Source organism: Dasypus novemcinctus, chromosome 3 (genome assembly GCF_030445035.2).
Source record: "Dasypus novemcinctus isolate mDasNov1 chromosome 3, mDasNov1.1.hap2, whole genome shotgun sequence".
NCBI lineage: Eukaryota > Metazoa > Chordata > Mammalia > Cingulata > Dasypodidae > Dasypus > Dasypus novemcinctus.
The window spans coordinates 91,430,326-91,457,007 of NC_080675.1; the positions used below are offsets into that span (position 1 = coordinate 91,430,326).

General features: G+C 39.7%; 1 long non-coding RNA gene across 1 annotated transcript; it reads right to left on the reverse strand.

Annotated features, from left to right (window-relative positions):
- Positions 1-9,320: 9,320 nt before the first annotated feature.
- LOC131277960 (uncharacterized) lies at positions 9,321-26,682 on the reverse strand. The gene is made up of 4 exons (XR_009185037.2): positions 25,178-26,682; positions 24,966-25,070; positions 11,503-11,681; positions 9,321-9,448 (listed from the first exon to the last, which is right to left on the reverse strand). It is a non-coding gene; the product is annotated as an uncharacterized lncRNA (long non-coding RNA).

Here is a 26,682-nt window from a genome sequence, read left to right on the forward strand (position 1 = left end):
TCAAATCAGAGACCCAACTTCAAAACTGGAAGAACTAGAAAAAGAAGGGGAAACTAAATCCAAAGTGATCAGAAGAAGGAAGTAACAAAGATTAAAATAGAAATCAATAAAATAGAAAATAAAAAACAATAGAATCATCAAAACCAAAGTTGGTTCTTTAAAATGATCAATAAAATTGACAAACCTTTAGCTAGACTGATGAAGAAAAAAGATGGAAATGAAAAATAACTAAAAAGAGAAAAGAAAAAGGGGACATTGCTACTGACCCCACTGAACTAAAAAAGACTTTAAGAGGACACTAGTGAACAACCGTATACCAACAAATTAGATAATCTAGATGAAATGAACAAATTCCTAGAAGCACATTGTGACAGTTGAGGCTTTTTGTCTTGTGGCTAATCTTCTTCTGTTGGTGTCAGACTCTGTATTGGATCAAGTTGGGGGAGGGGGAAGGACTTTGATTGGATTACTTCAGTGACTCGTGACCCAGGGTGGGTCTTGGCCCTCTTGGTGAAGTCCTTTATAAATGAGAGAAACATGCAGAGACACAGAAAAAGTTACAGAGATGGAGAGAAGGAATCAAGGAGCCCAGGGAACCCAGGAAAGAGAAAGCCACAGAGAGTGCAGCCAGAAGCTCAAGCAATGGGACCCAGAAGAGAAGCAGATGCCGCCATGTTCCTTGCCATGTGGAAGGAGTCCAGGATTCCTGCAGCCAACCTTCAATGAGACAGCATCTCTGACGATGCCGTGATTTGGACATTTTCACAGCCTCAGAAGTATAAGCTTTTAGCCTAATAAATTCCCATTATAATAGCCAACCCATTTCTGGTATATTGCTCCCAGCATCTTTTAGCAAACAAATACACACATTACCTACACTGATTAAATAAGAAATAGAAGGTTTCAACAAACCAATAACTAGCAAACAGATTACATCAGTAATCTAAAACCTCCCAACCAGGAAAAACCCAGGACCAGAAGGCTTCACAGAGGCATTTTACCAAACATTCCAGGAATAATTAACACCAATCCTGCTCAAACTCTTCCAAAATATGAAGAGGAGGAAACACTTCCTAATTCATTCTATGAGGACAACACCACCCCACACCAAAGCCAGATTAAGACACCACAAGAAATGAAGGGACCAATATCTCCTACGAATATAGGTGCAAAAATTGTCAACAAAATACTAGCAAACCACATAGAAGAGGTGGCATTGGATTGGGAAAAGTGGACATAATGGACAAAGGGTATGGGGAAAGGCAGGAAGAGATGAGAGGTGGAGGCGTCTTCGGGACATGGAGCTGCCCTGGATGGTGCTTCAGAGGTAATCACCGGACATTGTAAATCCTCACAGGGCCCACTTGATGGAATAGAGGAGAGTATGGGCCATGATGTGAACCAATGTATATGAGGTGCAGAGGTGCCCAAAGATGTACTTACCAAATCCAATGGATGTGTCATGATGATGGGAACGAGTGTTGTTGGGGGGGGGGAGAGGGGGGGTGGGGGGGTGGGGTTGAATGGGACCTCACATATATATTTTTAATGTAATATTATTACAAAGTCAATAAAAAATAAAAAAATTAAAAAAAAAAAAATACTAGCAAAATGAATCCAACAGCATACTGAAAGAATTGTACACCATGTTCAAGTAGGATTCATCCCAGGTATGCAAGGTTGGCTCAACATAGGAAAATTAATGTAATACACTACATTAACAAAATGAAGGGGAAAAACCATGATTATATCAATTAATACAGATAAGGCATCTGATAAAATAGCATCCCTTCTTGACAAAAGCACTTGGAAAACTAGGAATAGAAGGAAACTTCTTCAACATGATAAAGGTCATATATGAAAAACCCACATATAGCTAACCCACATATATGAAAAACCCACATATAGCTAACGTTCCATTTAGTGGTGAAAGACTGAAAGCTTTCCCTCTAAGACCAGGAATAAGGATGTCTACTGTTAACCACTGCTATTCAACACTGTACTAGAAGTTCTAGCCAGAGCAATTAGGTAAAAAAAGAAATAAAATATATCCAAATTGGAAAGAAAAGAGTAAAATTTTGCCATTTTGCAGCTGGTATGATCCTATATACAAAAAAATCCTGAAAACCCCACAACAAAGTTCCTTGAGTTAAATAATTCAGCAAAGTGGCAGCCTACAAGATCAACATCCAAAAATCAGTAGTGTTTCTAACACCAGTAATAAATAATCAGAAGAAGAAATCAAGAAAAAAATCCATTTACAACAGCAACTAAAAGAATCAAATATCGAGAAATAAATCTAACCAAAGATGTAAAGGACATACACAGAAAACTATAAAACATTGCTAAAAGAAATAAAGAAGACCAAAATGAATGGAAGGATATTCTGTGTTCGTGGATTAGAAGACTAAATATTATTAAGATGTCAGTTCTACCCAAAGTGATTTACTAATTCAATGCAATCCCAATCAAAATTCTAATAACTTCTTTGCAGAAATGGAAAAGCCAATCACCAATTTTATATGAAAGGATAACAGTCCCCATATAGCCAAAACCATGTTGAGAAAGAAAAACAAAGTTGGAGGACTCACACTTCCCAATCTTAAAACTTACTACAAATCCACAGTAATCAAAGTAGCAATGATTCTGGTATGAGGACAAACATGTAGAACAATGGAATTGAATTGAGAATTAGAAATCAATCCTCACATTTACGGTCAACTGATTTTTTATAAGGGAGCAAAGACCACTCAATAGGGAAAGAAACAAATGGTGCTGGGAAAACTGAATCTCCTTATGCAAAGGAAAGATGTTGGACCTCTATCTCACACCATATTAAAAAAATCTATTCCAAATGGATCAAAAACTTAAATATGAAAGTCAGAACTATAAAACTCCTAGAATAAAATGTAGGGAAGCATCCTCAACACCTCATGTTAGGTATCAGTTTCTTAGACTTTAAACCCAAAGCAAAAGCAACAAAAGAAAAAAATAGATAAATGGGACTTCAACAAAATTTAGAATGTTTGTGCATCAAAGAATTTTATCAGGAAAGTAAAATGACAACCTACATAAGGGAAAAAAATATCTGGAAACCACATTATCGATAAAGGTTTAATATCCACAATATGTAAAAAAATCCTACAATTCCACAACAAAAAGATAAACAACCCAATTTTAAAATGGGAAAAAGATTTGAACAGATACCTCTCCAAAGAAGATATACAAATGGCCAGAAAGGACATGAAAAGATGCTTAACATCATTAGCCATTAGGGAAATACAAAGCAAAACCACAGTGAGATACCATTCCAAAACACTAGGATAGAAACTTTTTTTTTAATGGAAAATAACAAGTGTTGGAAAGGATGTGGAGAAATACAAACACTCATTCATTGTTGGTAGGAATGTAAAATGGTGCAGCCACTGCAGAAGACAGTTCGGCAGTTTCTCAGAATTATAGAATTACCATATGACTCCACAATCCCACTTCAAAGTATACATCCAATAGAATTGAAAGCAGGGCCTCAAACAGATATTTGCACACTGATGTTCATAGTGGCATTATTCACAATTGCTAAAAGATGATAAAAGTCCAAACTTCCATCATCTGATAAATGAATAAACTAAGTGTAGTATATACATACAATGGAATATTATTCAGCCATAAAAAGGAATGCACTTCTGATACCTGTGACAATCTGGATGAACCTTGAAGATATTTTGTTTAGTGAAATAAGCCAGACACAAAAGGATAAATATTGTATGATCTCATGTATAAGAAACAGAATAAGCAAACTCATAGGGTCAGAATCTAGAATGTAGTTTACCAGAGGTAGGAGTGGGGTAGGGTATGGGGAGTTAATGCTTACATTGTACAGAGTTTCTATTTGAGATGATGGGAAAGTTTGGGTTCAGGATGGTGGTGATGGTAGCACAACATTGTAAATGTAATTAACAGCACTGAATTATATATTCAAATATGGTCAAAAGGGGAGATTTTAGGTTATATATATTATACATGAATAAATTTCTTTTTAAACCATGTGTCCGTGTTGAGTCTTTTGTGGACTCCAGAAAATTACCTTCTTAAGCTCACCCATTCCTGTTCATGTAAACCTATTTATATGGGACCTTTTGATTAGATCACTTTTAATTAGATGCTTCAGTTGGAGGCCTTTGATTGGATGACTTCAGTGAGTCTTGCTGGAGTCATATATAAATAGAGGAGACACAAAGAAAGAGAGTTGCCATTTTACCCTGTCATGTGAGAGAGGACTCAGGACTGCCTACAGCCACAGAAAGACCGAGAAACCCTGAGAGGCTGAGAGAGAGGCCAGAGTCTGGAATCAGCAGAGCAATCTGGAACTGAAGCAACAAGGTCCCCAAGAGGCTAGGCCCATGGAGCAGTCAGACAGACCTGAAGGAGAGGGGAGAGAGAACCAGGCTGCCATTACGGCCTGCCATGTGCTTGATTTCCCACTCCTGAGCTCCGAGAGAAAACGTCTTTAGACAAGGCTGCCATGTGCCTGATCGCCCTTAGCTGAAGTCCAGCAAGACAGTATCTCTGATCATGCCTTGATATGGACATTTTTCACAGCCTCAAAACTGTAAGCTTTTACCCTAATAAATTCTTATTATAAAAGCCAGCCCATTTCTTGTATATTGCATTGGAAGCCTTTAGCAAATTAAAACATCATGGAACTGTACAGCACAGTGAACCCAAAAGTAAACCACGGACTATAGTTAATAGTACAGTTATTAAAATGTGTGTTCATCAATTGTAACAAATGTACCACACTAATGCAAGACATTAATAATAGAGTGGAATATGGGACCCCTGTATTTGATGCATGATTTTTCTGTTAACCCACAACTTTTCTAATAAAAATTTTTTTTTATTTTAAAGAAGGCTGCCAGTTTGGAGAGGAAGTCTCCCAAAGCAAAAGAGGGCTCTGCAGGAGGTGCAAGCTATAGTACAAGCAACCCTGGCACTTGGTCATATAACCCAGCAGATCTCAATAGGCTAGAGGTATATCATGATGGAAAGGGCAGACACCATGTGAAGAGTCTGACAAACCCTGGTTGGTAAATTACAGCACAGACTTCTAAGTGAGTCCACGCCATCTGCAGCAGAGAACTATTTACCATAAAAAAAACAGTTCCAAGGATACAACTATGTCCTAGTAGACCCTAAATGTCTGACAATGGGACATCAAGTGTCTATATGATCAGAGCTGCCCATCATGAGCTGCATAATATCAGAGGAGCCACCAAGTCATAGTGTAAGGCAGGCACTCCTAATGATCCATTTGGAGAGTGGTATTTCTGCCCCCACAACTTTAGGGACTACTAAATTAAAAGTCCTAGTTCCCAAGCACAAAGTTGGGGAATGCGCTTTCACAAGACCAGGGATACAGTTAGGGTTACACTGAACCTAGGTATGGCTGCCAGCTGTTGTTTCAAGCTTGTCACGCCAGTACATCTGTAGGCAACAATAAAGTAACCATCCTCGCGGATAACTGACCCTGATTATCCTAAGTCGTTGTCACATAAGAGCAAGGAGGAAGGTGTAACTATGGTAACTATGAATTTGCAATCGCAGCCATCCTACCCTAAGAAAGGCACAGTAACCTCAGAGATAAAGGTCTGGGTTACCTCACTGTGTCAGCAACCTACACCAACAGAAGTGCTTGCCAAGGAGCAGGGGTGGGGTCAGGTAGAATAGGCCATAAAAGAAGGTGACTATCAATAATGACCTCAGGACCAACTGTAACAGCAGGGACTATGACTTGTTCCACTAACCCTCACTCCGAGGTATATTTTTTAAATATATACTGAAATAAGGGAGGGGATGAGGCTCAAGCAGTTGAGCACCTGCTTCCCACATGGGAGGTCCCAGGTTCGGTCCCTCATGGCTGCTAAAAACAAACAACAAGCAAACAAATGAAAAAAACAACTCAGGGGAGCCAATGCAGCTCAGTGGATGAGCACCAGCTTCTCACACATGAGGTTCCAGGTTTAATTCCTGGCCCCAGTACCTCAAATAATAATAATAATAATAATAATTTGGAATGACCACTGCCTTGAAGAATCAGCAACAAAATTAAATGAAATTAATGAGGCATGAGTGGATCAGGCCCTCTCAAAGGATAGAGAGTCGCTGATACCATTGGAGTCCTGCCCATATTCCTTCAGCACTCATCAAAGCCTCTACCAAACATTTCTCATTCCAATCACCTACTATACAATTCTCTCACAAAGAGCTTGCTCACGGTGCAGGAGCATGCTCTGCCAGTACACAGGGCAGACCAGAAGTGCTAGGAAGTGAACACCCCTACAAGTAACCTCAAACAATGATGGGTGGGGAATTGGATAAATAGCCCAGTTTCATCACCCATCTAGTGCAACAGCTCTTAGGCATGGTCTCCCAAAAGGCTCAGGTGAGTTGGAGCTCCAATTACCCACAAGCACAATCTGCTCATTAATACACCGTATACTGGTTTTCTTTCCTTCTTTCCTTCCGTTTCACTTCACCATTCCCCTTTTGATACTTCCAGGATTCACATCCCCAACAAACTCAAATCTTTGCCTCTGGATCTGTTTCTGGAGGGACCCAACATAAGATGCTTCCAGACTTCAAGATGTATTTAAAACTATTTTAATTAGTATAGTGTAGTGTTCACACAAAGACAATCAGTTAGAGCAATGGAACAGAACAGAGTCCAGGGACAGATACATCCATTCATGGACTCTTGGTTTATGGCAAAGAAGTACTGCAGAGCAGTCATTTCAATAAGTACTCCTGGGCCAAATGAATATCCATGGGGAAAAATGAAACTTGACCCCATTTTCATAATACACACAAAATTCAATTCCAGGCAATCCACACGTGAAAGGCAAAACAATATATCTTCTAGATGATGTAATAGGAGAATGTCTGTATTACCTTGGGGTTTAGAAAGGTTTGTTCAAGGGACACAAAAAGCACTAATCTTTTATATACCCAAAAGGACTGAAAGTAGGAATTCAGGTACTTACACACTGGTGTTCAGAGCCACATTATTCACAATAGCCAAAAGTGGAAACCCAAGGGTCTATCAATAGATGAATGGATAAATGAAACCTAGTATATACATTAATAGGTTATTGCACTGTAAAAAGTAATGATAGCTGATACATGCTACAACATGGATGAATCCTGAAAGCATTGTTGAATGTAATAAGCTAAATACAAAAGGACAACTATTTTATGATTCTAATTACATGAAATATCTAGAATAAGCAATTCATAGAGGCAGAAAGTAGATTAGAGTTTACCAGGGGTCTGGGGCAAGGGGGAATGGGGAGTTATTGCTTAATGAGTACAGAGTTTCTGTTTGGGGTAAAAGCCTTGTTAATTGATGCTGGTGATGGTGGCACAACATTGTGAATGTAATTAATTCCATTGAATTACACACTTAAAAATGATTAAAATGGAAGAATATATATATATATACATACACACATATACACACATCAGTATTTTAAAAAAAAAAAAGCACTAACCTTAAAGCAAAGTTTCTCAGCCTCACACTAATGACATTTTAACCTGGAAAAACTTTTGTTGTGGGGGGGTTGTCCTGTGCATTGTGGGTTGTTTGGCATTATCCTTGGTCTCTCCCCAACTAGATGTCGTAGCAATTCCCTCAGCAAGTTGTGGCAACCAAAATTGTCTCCAGAATTGCTAAAGACCCCTGGAGATAAAATTGCCAGATTTATTAATAGAATTTTAATGCAAGATTTGAAACATACCTATACTAAAAAAAATTGTTGCTGTTCAAATTCAAATTTAACTGGGTATCCTCTATTTTATCTGACAACCCTAACTGGATGTCAAAATAATTTCCAATTGGGAACTGTTGCCTTAAAAGAAAAATGATTGATGAATTGGAGTACAAGAAGGACTTCTAGTCATCAATAGATACCTTAAAGAAAAGGGCAACACAAGCCAGAGTGTGGGAGAAGATCCTTGCAACACATGTACCAACAAAGGACTCCCATTCAGAATATATAAATATTGTCAAGTTCATCAATTTTAAAAACCAAACAACCCATAAAACACAAACAATAGACTTGAACATGAAACCCTCAAAAGAAGATAGCCAAATAGCCAATAAACACTTGACAGGTAATCACCTTCATTAGTAATCAGGGAAATAATAATTAAAACCACAGTGCAATACCACTACACTTACCAGAATGGTCAAAATTAAGAAGATTGACAAAACCAAGTATTGGCAAGGAGAGCAACAGGAATTTTCATACACTGCTAAAGGGAGTGTAAGTTACTACAACAACTTTAACTATCAATTGAGAAACTGAAAATGTACATTTCCTATGACCCTTCAATTCCACTGTGAGAAATACACCCAAGAAAAATGTCTACATCTTAAAAGATGAACAAGAATGTTCATAGCAACATGGTATTTGGAAACAACACAAATGTCTATCAAGAGTAGAATGGATAAATCCTACTGTGGTATAGTCACATAAAAGGATACTGCCCAAAAATAAAAATTAACTACTTTTACATACAATAACATGGATGAATGGCAGAAACATAATATTGAGAGGAGGAAAAAAGCCAGACTTAAAAGATCTGTTCTGTCAATCCACTTACATAAAATTCAGAAACAGACAAAACTAATCTAGAGTGTTAAAAGGGAAACGGACTTGGCCCAGTGGTTAGGGCGTCCGTCTACCACATGGGAGGTCCGCGGTTCAAACCCCGGGCCTCCTTGACCCGTGTGGAGCTGGTCCATGCGCAGTGCTGATGCGCGCAAGGAGTGCCCTGCCACACAGGGGTGTCCCCCGCGTAGGGGAGCCCCATGCGCAAGGAGTGCACCCGTAAGGAGAGCCGCCCAAGAGCCGCCCAGCGCGAAAGAAGGTGCAGCCTGCCCAGGAATGGCGCCGCCCACACTTCCCGTGCCGCTGACGACAACAGAAGCGGACAAAGAAACAAGACGCAGCAAATAAACACAGAGAACAGACAACCAGGGAAGGGGGGGGGGATTGAATAAATAAAAATAAATCTTTAAAAAAAAAAAAGAAAGCTGTTGCCTTTGATAATGATGGAGGAGGTGGTATTTTAGTTTACTAAGCTGCTCAAAGCAGATACCATAAAATGCATTGGCTATTAACAATGGGAATTTATTGGTGTACAAGCATGCAGTTTTGAGGCTGAGAAAAATGTCTACATCAAGGCATTATCAGGCAGCTTTCTTCCTGAAAACCAGCTGTGGCAATGCAGGGCTCCTCTGCCACATGACAAAGCACATGACAAAGCACAAAGCCTGCTGGTTCTCCCTTCTCTTCCAGGTTTCCTTGGTTTCAGCTTCTCGCTTCCCCGACTTTTTCTCTCTTCTCTCTCTTCCCTCTGCCTCTCCCTCTTCCTCTCCATATTCATCCTGTTTATAAAGGATGCCAGTAAAAGGATTAAGATACACCTTGAGCCACCCCTTAAATGAAGTAACCTCATCGAAAGGTCTTATGTACAAGAATGGATTAGCTTTCAGAACGTGACTTTCTGGGTTGCATAGTTTCAAACCACCACAGGTAGGAGGAGTAAGAAGAGGCACATGGGGGACTCTTGGAGGGCTGGGAATCTTTCATAAACATAGAAATTCTGCACTTTCATGTTAGTGATACATGGCAATTAAAAGTTTGGTGTTTTGTTGTTGTTTTGTTTTTTAGTTAATTTTAAGTGGCCCTAAGTATTTCCAGTTACCTAATTTCTAATTCACACTGTACTCTTGTTACTCTACAACTTCTCTTTTTTCTTTCATGCAGGCAATCTTAACATCTGTTTTAAAAGATGCATTTAACCTGTAGCAGACTTTCTGACTATGCTAGTTAATCATCAAGGAGGATATTTTAAGTACCTGGAAGCATTGATCCAGAACAAATTTCTTGAACTTCCTTTGAATTTTTAAATAATATCCAGGGTTCTTATGGGTCATTGCCTTTTAGTATTTCAAATTTTCATTAACCAATTTTCATATTTTATCTGTTATCTCCATTTATCCACAAGGATGTTGAATTTAATTGGGTGTAAACACTATTACTAAAGGAATTACAGCTAACATCTGGTCTGGTTTTTATTCTCATCTATTTTCATATCTCAAAATCTTAGGGAAAAATGTCACCTCTGATTTACATTCTAATGAAGCATTTTCCACCCTTTGTTTCCTCAAGTAGTACTATTTGGATTAAAGTCACAGTTTCTCCCATCTCATATCTGACTCAGACTTTGCAGATTAGTCACATAATCCACAGTAGAGACAAGTCTCCAATTTTTTTTGTTCATATTTCACTGTTTTGTTCATTCGATTTTGAATAATAAAAATATGCTTCGTTTCTCATCACCTCATCCACTCACTCAACACTTTCCATAAAGGATGCCAACTATATTCTAAAAGAAAATGAATAGATGAGTTTTATTCATCTAGCAATGATAGTCTAAATGGTCTTCTAAGACAATTTCCATGAGTTTATACTGTCATAAAACCAGCAAACATTTTATTACACGACAATGTGATTTCCTCCCATAGGGATTTTACACATTTTACTTAAGGTTATTGACATCTTCCTTACATATAGAGCAACTTCACTCTCATCTGCCAATCTGTATCCTTCCTTTACTACAGAATTTGTCCCGTTCATCATTTTCCCAATAAATCCCTGCTGATCAGTTAAGGCTTCATATACTACTAAGGGTATCAAATCTTCTGTTTTATAATTCACAACCCACATGATTTCTCTCACCTGGCTTGATTTAGTTTTTCTTGCCTATATCAATTGCCACACTCTTGGCTGGTATTTTAGTTCCCTTGGCCTACTCAAGCAAATACCATGTAGTAGCTTAAGCAGTGGGATTTTATTGGTTTATGGCTTTGAAGCAAAGAGAAGTCTAAATCAATACATTATCAAGGCAATGCTTTCTTCCCAAAAATGGGCATTCTGGGGTTGGCTGCAATCCTTGGTCCTTGGCTCCACTGTCACTTGGCAACATTGGCAGCCTTTCCTGGCCTCTCCCTTCTCTTCCATGTTCTGTTGACCTTCAGCTCTTGCTTCCTGTGACTTTCCCTTCACCCATCTGAATTTCACTCTGCCTATAAAGGGACTCCAATAATAGGATTAAGCCCCATCCTGATTGAGTTGGACCACATCTTAACTGAAGTAACCTCATCAAAAGGTCCTACTTACCATGTGGTCACACCCACAGGAATGGATTAAGTTTAAGAACATGTTTTTCTGGGGTGCTTAACTCCACACCACCATTGTTGGTCTCTTGACCACTGAACCTTAGTACTCCAGTTGCTACTGCTGCACCACAAATGGTCCCAAAATTTAGGGGCATAAAATCACCATGGTACTATGCCCATAGATTCTATGGGTAAGGAACTCAGTTAGGTTATAGCAGGGACACCTAGTCTCTGCACCATGAAGTCTGGTGCCTCACCTGGAGGGGGAGGGTGGCTCAACAGGAGCTGGAGTCATCTAGAGGCATCTTCATTCATACATCTGTTGGTTGTGGCTAGGCCTCAGCTGGGCTGTCAGCAGGAACATCTATGAGTCACCTCTCCATGTTGTCTCCCTGCATGGATAATTTGGACTTCCTCAAAGCATGTTGGGTGCATTCTAAGAACAAACATCCCAAGAGAATAAGGTGGAAGTACATGGCATTTTTACAACCTAGCCTTGGAAATCATCATATTGCTTGAGGCAATCATAAAGGTCCACCTGGGGTCAAAGGGAGGGGACATGCACCCCATCTCATGACAGGACTGTAAAGGATCCAGAATAGTGTGTTAAGGTTATAAACTGTTGTAGCTGGCTTTGGAAAATACAATCCACAACACTAAGATTTTACCAATCCCATTCTCATGTTCTGCATTCTCCAGCTTCTGCCAGATTTCCCAAACTCTGCCTCCTTTATATTTCTAGCACCCCAGCCGGTAATCTCATCTTGTGCTCTTCATCATCATCATAGTAGTTGACATATATCAAATCTATGTACTATGAACTGCTCTAAGATATTTAAATATAATTTATTCATCTTCATCACAATCCTATGAAGCAGATAATATTATATTCATTTTACAGATAAGGAAACTAAGAGAGGCTAAGAACTTGCACAAGGTCATACAACTGTTAAAGAGAAGATGCGGAGTTGAGTCCAGGCAATCTCCTTGCACTCTTTTTTATTTTTATTCAGTATTTATTCTGCAATACAAAGGTGACAAACTAAAATATAAACAGGTTGTCATGGCTTAACATTTCTGTTGCATATTAAACATGCTGCACTGAAAAGTGGAATGGCGGGCATCATCTCTAACCAGTAGAGTTAAAAAGAAAAATCTCTGCATTTTCCTTCACCATTGTGGGATACACTGTTCAGGCAATCCAAATTAATACAGGCTTGCACTTTCATATGGACACTTGATCAAGTGTACCAGTAAAGTTTTCACGTTCACCGTATGAGAAAATACAATTTCCAGGAAGATGGCAGACTAGAAAGACACAGGACTCTCTTCTCTCACAGAAAAGTAGAGGGCAGGCAGAAACGGTGTGGGAAAAAAACGTTCTCGAGTTTAGGACACCAGGGGAAGGCTGGACACCATCCAGAAGAGAGAGGGGCACACAAGAAAAGAACCGTGACAGCAAAATGGTGAGTTAAAAGCAGCAGCTGCAACTGCTGGCACCATCCCCACCCTACAGACAAATTTGAGATCTCAGGCCTCAGGGGCCGGTGGCTACAGACAAAGGGGGTCCCAGGGATCCAGGAAAGGGGAGAGAAGGGCACAGTCTAAGGTTGACTCCACTCTTGGCCCATAGGTTTGGTCTGCTGTGTCCCAGGAGCCCTTCCGGGCCAGGTGGGACTGTGCCATTGTTGGCCTTGGGGGCCAGCAGGGGCTAAAGAGATCCAACCCCCTCAATCTCCCTCCCTACTGAAGAGGACTTGTTGTTGAGGACACAGAGCATAATGGAATTAGCTTCTACCCGGGAAAAGGAAGGGAGCTGCCAGCAAAGGTTGGAGAAATTCCGTGGAGAAAGTTTATATTACAAGGCTCTTAGCCTCCAGGCAAGATCCTCCACCACATTATCCAGTCCATGTTGCAGCAAACACACTCTGACCAGGCTTTGAACTGAGAGGGCTGCCAAAGAGCACCATCTGCTGGCAAGGAAGTGCATGTGAGGAAATTAAAAGTAAATAGACACTTTTTCTGGCCTTTACAGCCTCCTCCTCAAAGCCCTTGGAAGCAGGTCTGCAACCCATTGCTGGGTCCAGGGCCCAGATCTGAGCAACTAACATGGGCAATCCTAAAGACAACAAACAGTCTGAGGAAAGTGGACTTGGCCCAATGGATAGGGCATCCACCTACCACATGGGAGGTCCAAGGTTCAAAGCCAGGGCCTCCTCACACATGTGGTGAGCTGACCCATGCACAGTGCTGATGCGCACAAGGAGTGCCGTGCCATGCAGGGATGTCCCCCACATAGGGGAGCCCCACACGCAAGGAGTGCACCCTGTAAGGAGAGCCACCCAGCATGAAAAAAGTGCAGCCTGCCCAGGAATGGCGCCACACACATGGTGAGCTGACGCAGCAAGGTGATGCAACAAAAAGAGACACAGGTTCCGGATGCCACTGACAAGAATACAAAAGCAGACACAGAAGAACACACAGCGAATGGACACAGAGAGTAGACAACTGGCAGGAGTGGGGGGATGGGGAAGGGGAGAGAAATAAATAAAAAATAAATATTTTTTTAAAAAGAACAGTTTGAACCAAGAATCAAAGAACAGCAGTAACACACAGGCTCCTGCCACTAAATCCCTATGAAAGAGAGAGAAAGTGAACATGAGTAAATTCATCTAATAAGATGCCTAGACATCAGCAAACAATTACAGGCCATACTAAGAAAATGGAAGAAATGGTCCAGGAAGAGGAATATATCAAAGTCCCAGATGAGACACAGGATTCAAGACAACTAATCAATGAGATTCACACTAATTTTCAAAAACAAAATAATTGAAAGATAAAATGGCTAAGATATAAAGGACATCAAGAAGACAATGAGTGAGCACAAAGAAGAATTTGAAAACCCGAATAGAAAAGTAACAGTTCATGGGAATGAAAAACACAATAGGTGAGATCAAAACCACATTAGAGGGAATGGACGTGGCTCAAGTAATTGAGCACCCAACCCCCACATGGGAGGTCCTGGCTTCGGTTCCCAGTGCCTCCTAAAGAAGACAAACAAACAATGAGCAGACATTGAGCAAAAACAAACAAGAGGAGAACAAATGTGTCTCAGGCAGTTGAGCACCTGCCTCCTACATGGGAAGTCCTAAGTTCAGTTCCCAGTGCCTCCTAAAGGAAGAAAAAGAAAACAATGAGCAAAAACAACAAGCAAAAACAATGGGCATAAACACCTAACAAAAATAACAAGAAAACAGACAAGAGAGCCATCTCAGAAAGAGGGGAAAACAAACAAAAAAACACATTAGCAGCATACATCAGCAGACTCAAAATGATAGAAGAAAGAATAAGTGAGTGATACAGAAGACAGAACAGCTGAATTTAAAGAGAGAAAAGAATGGGAAAATTTGAGCAGAGGACCAGCGAGATGAATGATAACATAAAGCACAACAATATATGTGTCATAGGAGTTCCAGAAAGAGAACAGAAGGGAAAAGGGGCAGAAAGCATATCTGAGGAAATAATAGCTGAAAATTTCCCAACTCTCATGAAAGAAATGAACTTATGGGAAGCTGATTTCGCACAATGGATAGGGTGTCCACCTACCACATGGGAGGTCCAAGATTCAAACCCAAAGCCTCCTGACCCATGTGATGAGCTGGCCCACGCACAGTGCTGATGCACGCAAGGAGTACCATGCAATGCAGGGGTATCCCCCGCATAGAGGAGCCCCACACACAAGGAGTATGCGCCATAAGGAGAGCCTCCCAGCATGATAAAAGTGCAGCCTGCTCAGGAATGGTGCCACGCATGGAGAGCTGACGCAGCAAGATGACGCAACAAAAAACAAAACGAGACACAGCTTCCCAGTGCCACTGACAAGAATACAAGCAGACAAAGAACACTCAGCAAATGGACACAGAGCAGACAACTGGGGGGTGAGGGGGGGAGAGGTGGGGAAGGAGAGAGAAATAAATAAATTTTTAAAAATAAATGAACTTACATGTCCATGAAGTGCAGTATATCCTATCAGAATAAATGTGAATAGACCTACCCCAAGACACATACTACTCAAAATATCAAACATCAAAGATAAAGAGAAAATTCTGAAAGCAGCAAGGGAAAAGCAAACCATTAATAAAGGGACACCCAGTAAGATGTAGTGTGGGTTTCTCATCAGAAACCAAGGAGGCAAGAAACTAGAGGTATAATAAAATTAGGATACTGAGAGAGGAAAAACTGCCGGCAAGAATTCTTTATTCAGCAAAATTGACCTTCAACTATGAAAGTGAGTTTAAAATACTCACAAATAGAAACTAAGAGAATTCATAAAAAAGAATCCACTTTTTCAGGATATATTAAAGGTAGCCTTACAGCCTGTAAGAAAAAAACAGGAGAGAGAGGCTTGAAGGAGAGTAAAGAAGAAAGAATAGCAGAAAGGATAACCAAAAGAATAAGAAACAGACAAAAATAAGATATGACATATGAAGACCAAAGAAGAAAATGGTGGAAATAAATAATGCATTTACAGTAATATCATTGACTGTAAGTGGATTAAACTCCCCAATCAAAAGATACAGGCTTACGGAATGGACAAAATAACCTAAGCCATCCATATGCTGCCCAGAAGAGATTTACCTTAGACCCAGGAGTACAAGTTGAAAGTGAAAGGTTGGAAAAAGATACTCCATGCAAACTAACCAAAAAAGAGTAGGGGTAGATATACTAATATTGGACAAAGCAGATTTTAAATGCAAAAAAAGTTCTAAGAAGGCCATAACATAATAATAAAAGGGACAATCTACCAAGAAGAAATAACACTCATAAATATCTATGCACCTAACCAGAGTGTCCCAAAATACATGAGGCAAACTCTGGCAAAACTGAAAGGAGAAATAGATATCTCTACAATAATAGTTGAAGACGTCAACACACCACTCACATCATTAGATAGAACAACTAGAGAGAATATTAAGAAAACAGAGAACTTGAACAATACGATAAACGAGTTAGACCTAACAGACATATATAGAACGCTGCACCCAAATTCAGCATGTTATGCATTCTTCTCAAGTGTTCATGGATCTTTCTAAAGGATAGACCATATGTTAGGTCACAAGGCAGTCTCAATAAATATAAAAAGTTGAAATTATACAAAGCCCCTTCTTAGATCATAACAGAATGAAACTGGAAATCAATAATAGGAGGGAAAGAAGTAAAATCACAAATGTGTGGATGCTAACCAACACACTCCTAAATAATCAGTTTGTCAAAGAATAAATTGTAAGTGAAATTAGTAAATATATTAAGACAAATAAAAACAAGAACACAACTTATCAAAACTTATGGAATACAGCAAATTTAGGGCTAAGAGGGAAATTTAAAGCACTAAAGGCCTGTATTAAAAAAGAAGATAGAGCTAAAATCAAAGATCAAATTGAACTAGAGAAACTAGAAAGAGAACAGCAAATCATTCACAAAGCAAGCAGAAGGAAAAAAATAGTAAGAATTAGAGCAGAAATAAGTGAAATTGAGAACAAAAATAGAGAAAATCAACTAAACCAAAAGCTGAGAAGCTTTTTTTTATCTTTGAGAAGATAAATAAAATTGGCAAAACCTTAGCTAGACTGACAAAGAAAAAAAAAAGAGAAGAAATGCAAATAAATAAGAAATGAAAGGGGGGAAGTTACAACTGATCCCACAGAAATTAAAAATTTCAGAAGAGAATATTATAAGTCACTGTATGCCAACAAACTAGACAACCTAGATAAAATGGACAAAGTCATAGAAATGCACAAACGACCTATATTGACCTACAAAAAAATACAAGGACTTAACAAACCAATCACAGTTGAAGAGACTGAATCAGTCATCAAAAATCTCCCTACAGGGAACAGATGTGGTTCAAGCAGTTGAACTCCTGCCTCTCACATGGGAGGTCCCAGGTTCAGTTCCCAGTGCATCCTGAAAATGAATAGATAGATAGATAGATAGATAGATAGATAGATAGATAGATAGATAGATAGATAGATAGATAGATAAAAACAAGCAAAACAAATGAGGGAACCAACTCAGATGAGCCAATGTGGCTCCATGGTTGAGTGTGGGCTTCCCACATACAAGGTCCCAGGTTTAATCTTGGGCCCCCAGTACCTCAAAAAAAATCTCCCAACAAATAAAAATCCAGGACCAGATGCCTTCATAGGTGAATTCTACCATGCATTTTAGGAATAATTAACACAAATCCTGTTTAAACTCTTCCAAAAAATTGAAGAGGAGGGAAAATTACCAAACACATGTTATGAAGCCAACATCAAAGTCAGATAAAGATACTACAAAAAAGGAAAATTACAGATCAATCTCTCTAATGAACATCAAGACAAAAATTCTCAACAAAATACTTGCAGATAGAATCCAACAGCATATCAAAAGACTTATACATCTTGACCATGTGGAATTTATTCCTGGTATGAAAGGGTAGTTCAACATAAGAAAATCAATCAACATAAATACCACATTAACAACTTTAAGGGGAAAAAACCACATGATCATCTCAATCAATGCAGAAAAGGCATTCAACAAAATCTAGCATCCTTTCTTGATAAAAACACTTTGAAACAGAAATTGAAGGAAAATTCCTCCATACGATAAAGGGCCATATGAAAAACCCTCAGCCAACATCATACTCAATGGAGAATAGTTGAAATCTTTCCTTCTAAGATCAGAAAACAAGACAAGAATGCCCACTTTAACCATTGCTGTTCAACATTGTGCTGAAAGTTCTAGCTAGAGCAATTAGACAAGAAAAAAATTAAAGATATCCATATAAGAAAAGAGGAAGTAAAATCTCACTATTTACAGAAAACATGATCCTATATTTAGAAAATTCTGGAATGTCTGTAACAAGGCTACTTGAGTTAATAAACAAGTTCAGCAAAGTGGCAGAACACAATATCAGCAAGCAGAAATCAGTAATGTTTCTGTAAACTAGTATTGAACATCTGAGGAAGAAATCAGGGGGAAAATTCTATTTACAATGGCAATCTAGAAATCAATTTAACCAAAGAAGTACAGGACCTATATGCAGAAAGCTACAAAACAATGCTAAAAGAAATCAGTGAAGACCTAAACAAATGGAAAGACATTCTGTGTTCATGGATTGGAAGACTAAACATTGTGAAAGTGTCAATCCTACCCAAACTGATCTATAGATTCAATGCAATACCAATCAAAATTTCAACAACCTAGTTTACAGAAATAGAAAAGGCAGTTACCAAATTTTTGGAAAGGAAAGTGCACACGGATAGCCAAAAGCATTCTAAAAAAGAAGACAATGTGGGAAAAATTTCACTGCCTGACCTTGAAACATATTACAAGGCTACAGTGGTCAAAACAGCATGGTATTGGCATAAAGATAGACAAATCTATCAGTGGAATAGAATTGAGAATTCAGAAGTAAAACCTCTATGGCCAATTGATTTTTTATAAACCTACCAAATCCAAGTTACCAACTGTAATGGTTAGGCTAATGTGTCAACTTGGCCAGCTAATCGTGCCCAGTTGTTTGGTCAAGCAAGTACTGGGCTAATTGTAATATAAGGGCATTTATGGACTTTAGTCACCATTGACTTTACGGCAGTGGTAAATCATAGATAGCTGATTACAATTACATCAGTCAGGGAGATTGCCATCAGCAATGAGTGATGCTTTATCCAATCAGTTGAATGCCTTAAAAGAGGAAGTGATTCCAGCATTGAGTGAGAACTTCCCAGCTCATCTTTGGACAGTTATTGTCTCCCAGGTCTCATCAAGGACCTTCATTGGACTTTCATTTGAGTCCCTGGTTGCAGCCTGCCTGCAGAACCTGGACTTGTTCATCCTCATGGTCACGTGAGAAACCCTGATAAAATCTCTTACTATCGACAGATATCTCTTGCTGATTCTGTTTCCCTAGAGAACCCTGACTAACTTATCAACTCAAAATAGTCTCTTCAATAAATAGTGCTGGGAGAATTGGATATCCATAATCAAAAATTAAAGAGGACCCCTATCTCACTCCCTGCAGAAGAATCAACTCAAAATGGATCAAAGACCTAAATATAAAAGCCAGGACCATAAAACTACTAGGAGAAAATGTAGGAAATATATTCAAGACCTAGTGGTAAGTGGAGGTATCTTGGATCTTATACCCAAAGTACAAGCAACAAAAGAAAAAAATAGATAAATGGGACCTCCTCAAACTTAAACACTTTTGCTCTTCACAGGACTTTGTCAAAAGGGTGAAAAGGCAGCCAACTTAAAGTGAGAAAATATTTAGAAATCACATATCTGATAAGAATTAACATACATGATATATAAAGAGATGCTACAACTCTACAGTAAAAGAACAAATTAGCCAATTTAAAAATAGACAAAAGACTTGAATAGACATTTCTCCAAAGAAGAAATATAAATGGCTTAAAAAAAAAAAACATGAAAAACTGTTCAACATCACTAAAAATTAGGGAAATACAAATCAAAGCTACAATGAGATATCATTTCATACCTATTAGTATGACCACTATTAAAAAGATAGAGAACTACAAGTGTTGGAGAGGATGTGGAGAGATAGGAATGCTTTTCAACAACTAGGTTGTTGAAATTTTGATTGGTATTCCCACTGTTGGTGGGAATGCAGAATGGTAGAGCCACTGTGGAGTACTGTCTGGCAGTTCCTAAAGAAGTTGAATATAGATTTGCCATGTGACCAGTAATACCACTACTTGGTATATACCTAGAAGAACTGAGAACAGTGACACGAACAGACATCTGCACACCAATGTTCATAGCGGCGTTATTCACAATTGCCAAAAGCTAGAAACAACGCAGGTGTCCATCAACTGATGACTGGATAAACAAACTGTGGTGTATTCACATGATGGAATATTATGCAGCTGTAAGAAGAAATGCAGTTGTAAAGCATATAACATCATGGATGGTCCTGAAGGACATTATGTTGAATGAAGCAAGCCAGACACATAAGGACAAATACTGTATGATTGTGCTACTGTGAGCTAAATATATTGTGTAATCTCATGGAGTTAATAACTTGAATATGGGTCACCAGAAAATAGAATGAGGTTAGAGAATGGAAAGCTAAGGGTTAACTTGTGCAGAATTAGTGAAAAAGAGGTTGTTAATCTTTGGAAAGTTGAAAACCAACAGAATATTTGTAACTAGCAGCACTATTATGTAGGCATGACAGTGGTTTAAAGGGAAAGTCTAAAGTCATGTATAAAATTTAAAGGAAAGCTTAAAAATATAATATAGGAGCAGATGTGGCTCAGGCAGTTGGGTGCCTGACTCCCACATGGGAGGTCCCGGGTTTAATTCCCAGTGCCCTCTAAAGAAGACAGGCAAACAACGAGTAGACATCAAGCAAAAACAACAAGCAGACAACAAGCAAAACAGTTAGCAAACAGATGAGGGAGCCATCTCAGGTGGGGGGGTATGTGGGGAGAAAACAATAATATGCATATTTTTTAACTGTAACATGGAACTGTATAGCATAGTAAAACCACATGTGAAATATGAATATGGATAAAATTGCATAAGACCGTTTTTCTTTGAAACTGAACAAATGTATGTTAATACTTCAAGATATTAATATCAGACCAAAGAAAAACATTATGCTAAATGAAAGAAACCAGACACAAAATACTACATATTGTATGATTCCATTTATATAAAATGTAAATATCAATCAATTTAGATATATGAAATTAGATTGGTGATTATGTAGGGCTAGGGAAGGACTGCTAAGGGGTGTGGAGTTTTTCTTTTTGGAGTAATGAAATTGTTCTAAAATGTTTTTTGGTGGTGACTCCACAACATTGTGATTATACTAAAAGCCATTGATTATACACTTTGGATATATCATATGGTGTATGAATATATTTCAGTAAAACTGCTTAATAAATAAATAACGTGCAAGAACAGCCAGAAATAGCAGCTATGTACACATCAGGAGAAGCACAAAGATAGAGAGTATAGAATTTTCTTGTTTGTGTATCTGTTGTGTCTTTATTATTATTGAAATAATGATAATGCTCTATAATGATTGCAGTGATGAATGCACAACTATGTGATTATACCAAATACCACTGACTACATACTTTGTATATTTTATTTATATGTATCAACCAAATTGATTGACTTTAAAAAAGAAAATACACATGGAAAGAAAAGTAAAGGGTTAACTTAACAAGGATTTATTCACAGGAATACATACAAGTAGAGAAAAATAACAGAAAAGTTAAACAATGAAATGAAGAGGATCCAAACCAACTTTCACTCTGTAGCTTTTATCTTGCAGCCTGTGTGCATGTATCTAGGGCAAAAACGGCCACCAACATGAGCCAGTACAGTGTAGGAACCCTGCATTTACATCCACTAACTTAAACATATCTTTAAGATCATGCGTTGAATTAAAAAAAGAAATCTTAGAAAGTAATATGTTGAGTGGGAATAAACATTGAAATAAAGCAATCATGTCTTCGACTTCCTCAATTGTTTTTACGTGCTGACTAACATTTAAGCAGTCTTTTACAGATTTTTTACCATTTAAGTTCTAGAAGTTTTGATAAAATCACTAGTAGTTTATAACCCTGCAGAAAGCACACTGACAGCACAGAGGCGAAGAGTTTGCACAGGTATATCAGCTGTCCACATTGTGCAGGTTACACACAACATCAATCTTACTCCTAGCAGATCCTAAAAATATATTTCAGGGCCTAGCTATAAACTAAGATATATTCCTAAAATTGATATCCACAAATCTTCTTCCATATTCCTCTAAAAAGGAATTTTAAGTGCAGGGCAATACCAAACTGGTAAACTGCAACACAAACTAGCACAGCATAGGTACATGAATACCTGTCTCACTCTATGCCATGCAAGCTACTCTCCCACTAATTTAAATTACTTCCAGTCACCAGGAGCCAGAATGCCTGCCAGAACCTTAAAGCGCACATTAAGAATAATGTCTGCCAGAACCTTAAAATGCAAATTAAGAACAACGGTCTTGGCCTAGAAATTAAATATAATGAAGTAAGCCATCAAATTATACCCTCTACATTTAGGAATTAATGCAAATTTTAGGTGTCAATCTTCAGTTTGATATGAGCAATTCCATTTATCATTCCCTCTCTGCTTACCCCACAAAGGTAAAAGCAGTGACTCATTTGGCATTTCAGAGGCGTTTAATTGTTTAAATTTGTTTCACTTTGTTTCTAACTTATTTTGGGGTACCTTAAATTGTAACTTCCACAAATCTGCTTCTATTGTGGGTAGGCAAGCTGATTTTAACTCTATTAGTTTCATTTATGTGATTCTTCATCAGCATGCAAAACAAGGTCCCATCAAGTGGGAAGACTTACTTAAAAACTTTCAAATGTAAAAAAATGCATCTTTACTGTTTGTAACCCCCATTGTTAGGTTTCCTTTATTGTACACTACAGAATTTTTCCCCTTTCTTATCCCTATGCATCATTTATGTGGGGAATTGTGCCTTAATATTTCAGAATGTACTGTTTTGTGATTAGACTGAAATACTTTTTTTCCTTCATATCCAGTGCAGAGTTGTAACTGTAGACAGATGTGCACCCACAAAGGCTCCGGATGTTAAAACGTTTCCCAGCATCAACAGTACAGTGACGGCAATACCTCCCCCCTACCGCCCCTCCCAGTAGGGTTGGATTGTATTGTATTCCCTACTGGTTTGCCCTTCCCCCCTGTACAGGGTGTCACTATCCCTGGGTGCAAGGTCTCCCTCATAGTCTCCAAGACTGAAGGACCCCAACTATGGGCCTACGTGTATCAGATTAAACACCATAAAAAGCTGCACAGCGCTTGCACTCTTAACCGTCATTCTTTCATTTATTCAATAATGCTAATTGGAAATCTACAAAATGAAGGCACTCTTCTAAAATTCAGGAGTAAAACCATGAACAAAGCAGATAAAGTCCATTCTTATGGAGTTTGCATTCTAGTGAGGGAAGACAGACAATAAGCAAGTAAACAGGTAAATATATATATATATATATAAAAAACATATCAGATGATAATAAGTGGCATAAAAGTAAAGGAGAATAAAGGTGATAGTGTCAGAGGTAAGGAAGAAAAATGATTTTAAATATGCTGGTTAAATAATGTCTAAGAAAGTGGCATTTCATTAGAGACATAAAAGAAGTAAGGAGAGGAATGTGGATATTTGGAAGGAACAGCATTTCAAGCAGAAGGAAACTCTTTGAAGTAGAAATAGATTTACTTGCTCAACTAAGAAGCCAACTAAGAGACTGAAGTAGAACACGCAGGAGAGTGACCGGCTGTGAGGTCATAGAGACAGGTAGAGGTCTTGAAGTTCATTGTAGGGTTATTGGCTTTTACTCTGAAATGTATCCATTGGAGGATTTTGAGCAGAAGAATTACACGATTTGGTTTATATTTTTATATAGATCATCCTGCCTACTATCTGAAGAATAAATTGTAAGGGAGCAAGAGCTGGAGCAGGAAAACCAGTTAAGGAGTTCCTTGCAATGATCCAGGCAAGGGATGGCGTTAGCTTGAACCCAGTGATAGCTGGGGTGAAAGTGGGAGAAGGGGTCTAATGATGAAATTATTAAATTTGTGGATCTGTTTTGAAGATAGAGCCAACAGTATCTGCTGTGGAAAGGGAATGGGAAAGAGGAGTCAGTAAAGACTTCAAGTTGTTGCCCTGAGCAACTGGAAAACTTGCACTGTCATTTGCTGAGACTGGGAGAAGGAGGGAAGGAACAAGGAAAGGTTGGAGGGCAGGAATCGGGACAGTTCAGGCATGTTAAGTTTAGAAGCCTATCAGTCATCCCATGGAGATGTTGAGTAGGCTGTTGAATATAGGAGTCTGGGTTTTGAGGAAGGGGTTCAGGCTGGAGACAGAAATTTGGGCTTCATCAGATACTATTTAAAAACATAAGATTCCTATGAAGGAGTAGGCATACGTGGAACAGAGGCCCAAGGACAGAGCCTACAGTGCTCCAATGGTTAGAGCTCAAGAGACAGGCAGGAACAGCAAAGAAGGCTGAGGAATGGTTAATGAGGTGAAAGGTAGGAAGATACATTATGTTGAAAACCAAGAGGAGAAAGTGTTTCAACAGAAAACGAACTCTGCCAAGCAAGAGGACATGTGGAGGACTGAGAAGAGATCAGTGAACTGAGAACGCAGAGGTCACCAACAGGCAGTGCTTCAACAAAATGGTGGGAAGGCACCAAGTCACATGATCTTCGTAGTCTAGCATTCCTTCCAAGATTTTATTTCTCCCCAAAGAGTTCTTCAGTCCCAACACAATGAAGCCCCTGCTCTGTGTGTCAGCATTTCATCTAAGAATTAGCACTGGTCTAGATGTGGAGTCCTACAAATGGAGCATAAAATTTTACAGGTATTATCTTTTTCCCCTTAATGCGTGCCAGGCAGGCTGAACCTCTCACCTCCACTTTCATGCTGCTAGTCACACCCTCAGCCTTAGGACCCCACGGGATATCTCTTAAATACGAGGGCTATCTCTTAATTACCCAGAGTCTAAGTTCTGGAATGCCCTGAGACTTCTCTCCTCCTCTGCCTCCTAAGCCACCCCTTCTTCTCTCCTGCCATCTTTCTTTTTTCCCTGTCCTCTGATTCTCTGTCCGATCAGATCCAGTGAAGTACCTGAGCAGTGTAGTGACCTTCTCTCTAAAGCACGGCTGTTCCACAGGGGAGGAGCAGGACCAAGCCACAGCTTCCTCTCTAGGAAATCCTTCATCTTGCCAACTGCTGTGCGATATGAGAAAATGTGAGCTGAGAAGAGAGAAGAAGGCAAAGGAGGGGCCGGCTTTGGCAAGCATTGCCCCAGGCCCCAGGGCCACAGAAAAGACTTTTACCCTTGTCCTCACTCCACACACGCATGTGTATCTGAGGATTTCCAGGATGCCTGGTCTCCACATTTACTTCCACAGGTGTGTGACAACACACCTTGTTACATCACAGAGCAGGGAGGTCAGCAGCCCAGCCCTTGTCTTCTCTGCTCTGTGGAGGAAGGTGAGAAGCAGGGATATCCCTTGCCCTGGGGGATATCTACAGGGATGCCTGCCATGCAGAGAAGGGTTGGAGATGTCCAAGCTTCCCTACAGGCACCAGCTCAGGTCTCCTGGGCCCCCTCCCCAGAGCCCAGCCTCCCTCTGGCCCTGTCTCATGTGGGCTGAGCAGGCTTCAGTCGCTCTGAAAAAAAGAAAGAAAAAACTTTCTCATAGATTAATTTCACAGCCTGGGCTAGGACCAAAGAAAAACAAACCCTGGAAAACCTTCCAAAAGTCCATTTTACATCCCAGCCCAGGGCTTACTTAGCCTGCAGCCCTCCTTGGAGGGGACAAGAAGTGGAATTGTTGGCCTAGTGCGGCCTCTGGTGGTTCATGAAGAGCATGGCATGCTGAGCAACTTCCCCTTCAGGTCCAGGCTGAGTGTGTGGCCAGAGACTAATGACTAATTCCCTTTTTCCCAGTATTCATTCTCTCTCTCTCTCTCCCTGTCTTTCTGTCTCTCTGTCTCTCTCTCTGTCTCTGTCTCTCTGCCTCTCTCTGTGTCTGTCTCTCTGTCTCACTCTCACTCTGTCTCTCTCTGTCTGTCTCTGTCTCTCGCACTCTGTCTCTCCCTGTCTCTCTCTGTCTCTCTGTCTCTCTGCCTCTCTGTGTCTCTCTCTGTCTCACTCTCTGTCTCTGTCTCTCTCTGTCTCTGTCTCTCTGCCTCTCTGTCTCTCTGTCTCTCACTCTGTTTCTCTGTCTCTCTGTCTCTCTGCCTCTCTCTGTGTGTCTGTCTCTCTGACTCACTCTGTCTGTCTCTGTCTCTGTCTCTCTGTCTCTCTCTGTCTCTGTATATCTCTGTCTCTGTCTCTCTGCCTCTCTGTGTTTCTGTCTCTCTGTCTCTCTCTGCCTCTCTCTCTGTCTCTGTCTCTCTGTCTCTGTCTCTGTCTCTCTGCCTCTCTATGTCTGTCTCTCTGACTCACTCTCTGTCTCTCTCTGCCTCTCTCTCTCTGTCTGTCTCTCTGACTCACTCTCTCTCTCTGCCTCTCTGCCTCTGTCTCTCTCTCTGACTCACTCTGTCTCTGTGTCTCTCTCTGTCTCTCTGTCTGTCTCTCTCTGTCTCTGTCTCTGTCTCTCTGCCTCTCTATGTCTGTCTCTCTGACTCACTCTCTGTCTCTCTCTGCCTCTCTCTCTGTGTCTGTCTGACTCTCTCTCTCTGCCTCTCTGTCTCTCTCTGACTCACTCTGTCTCTGTGTCTGTCTCTCTGTCTCTCTGTCTGTCTCTCTCTGTCTCTGTCTCCCTGCCTCTCTCAGTCTCTGTCTCTCTCTGACTCACTCTCTCTTTCTCTGCCTCTGTGTCTCTCTCTGCCT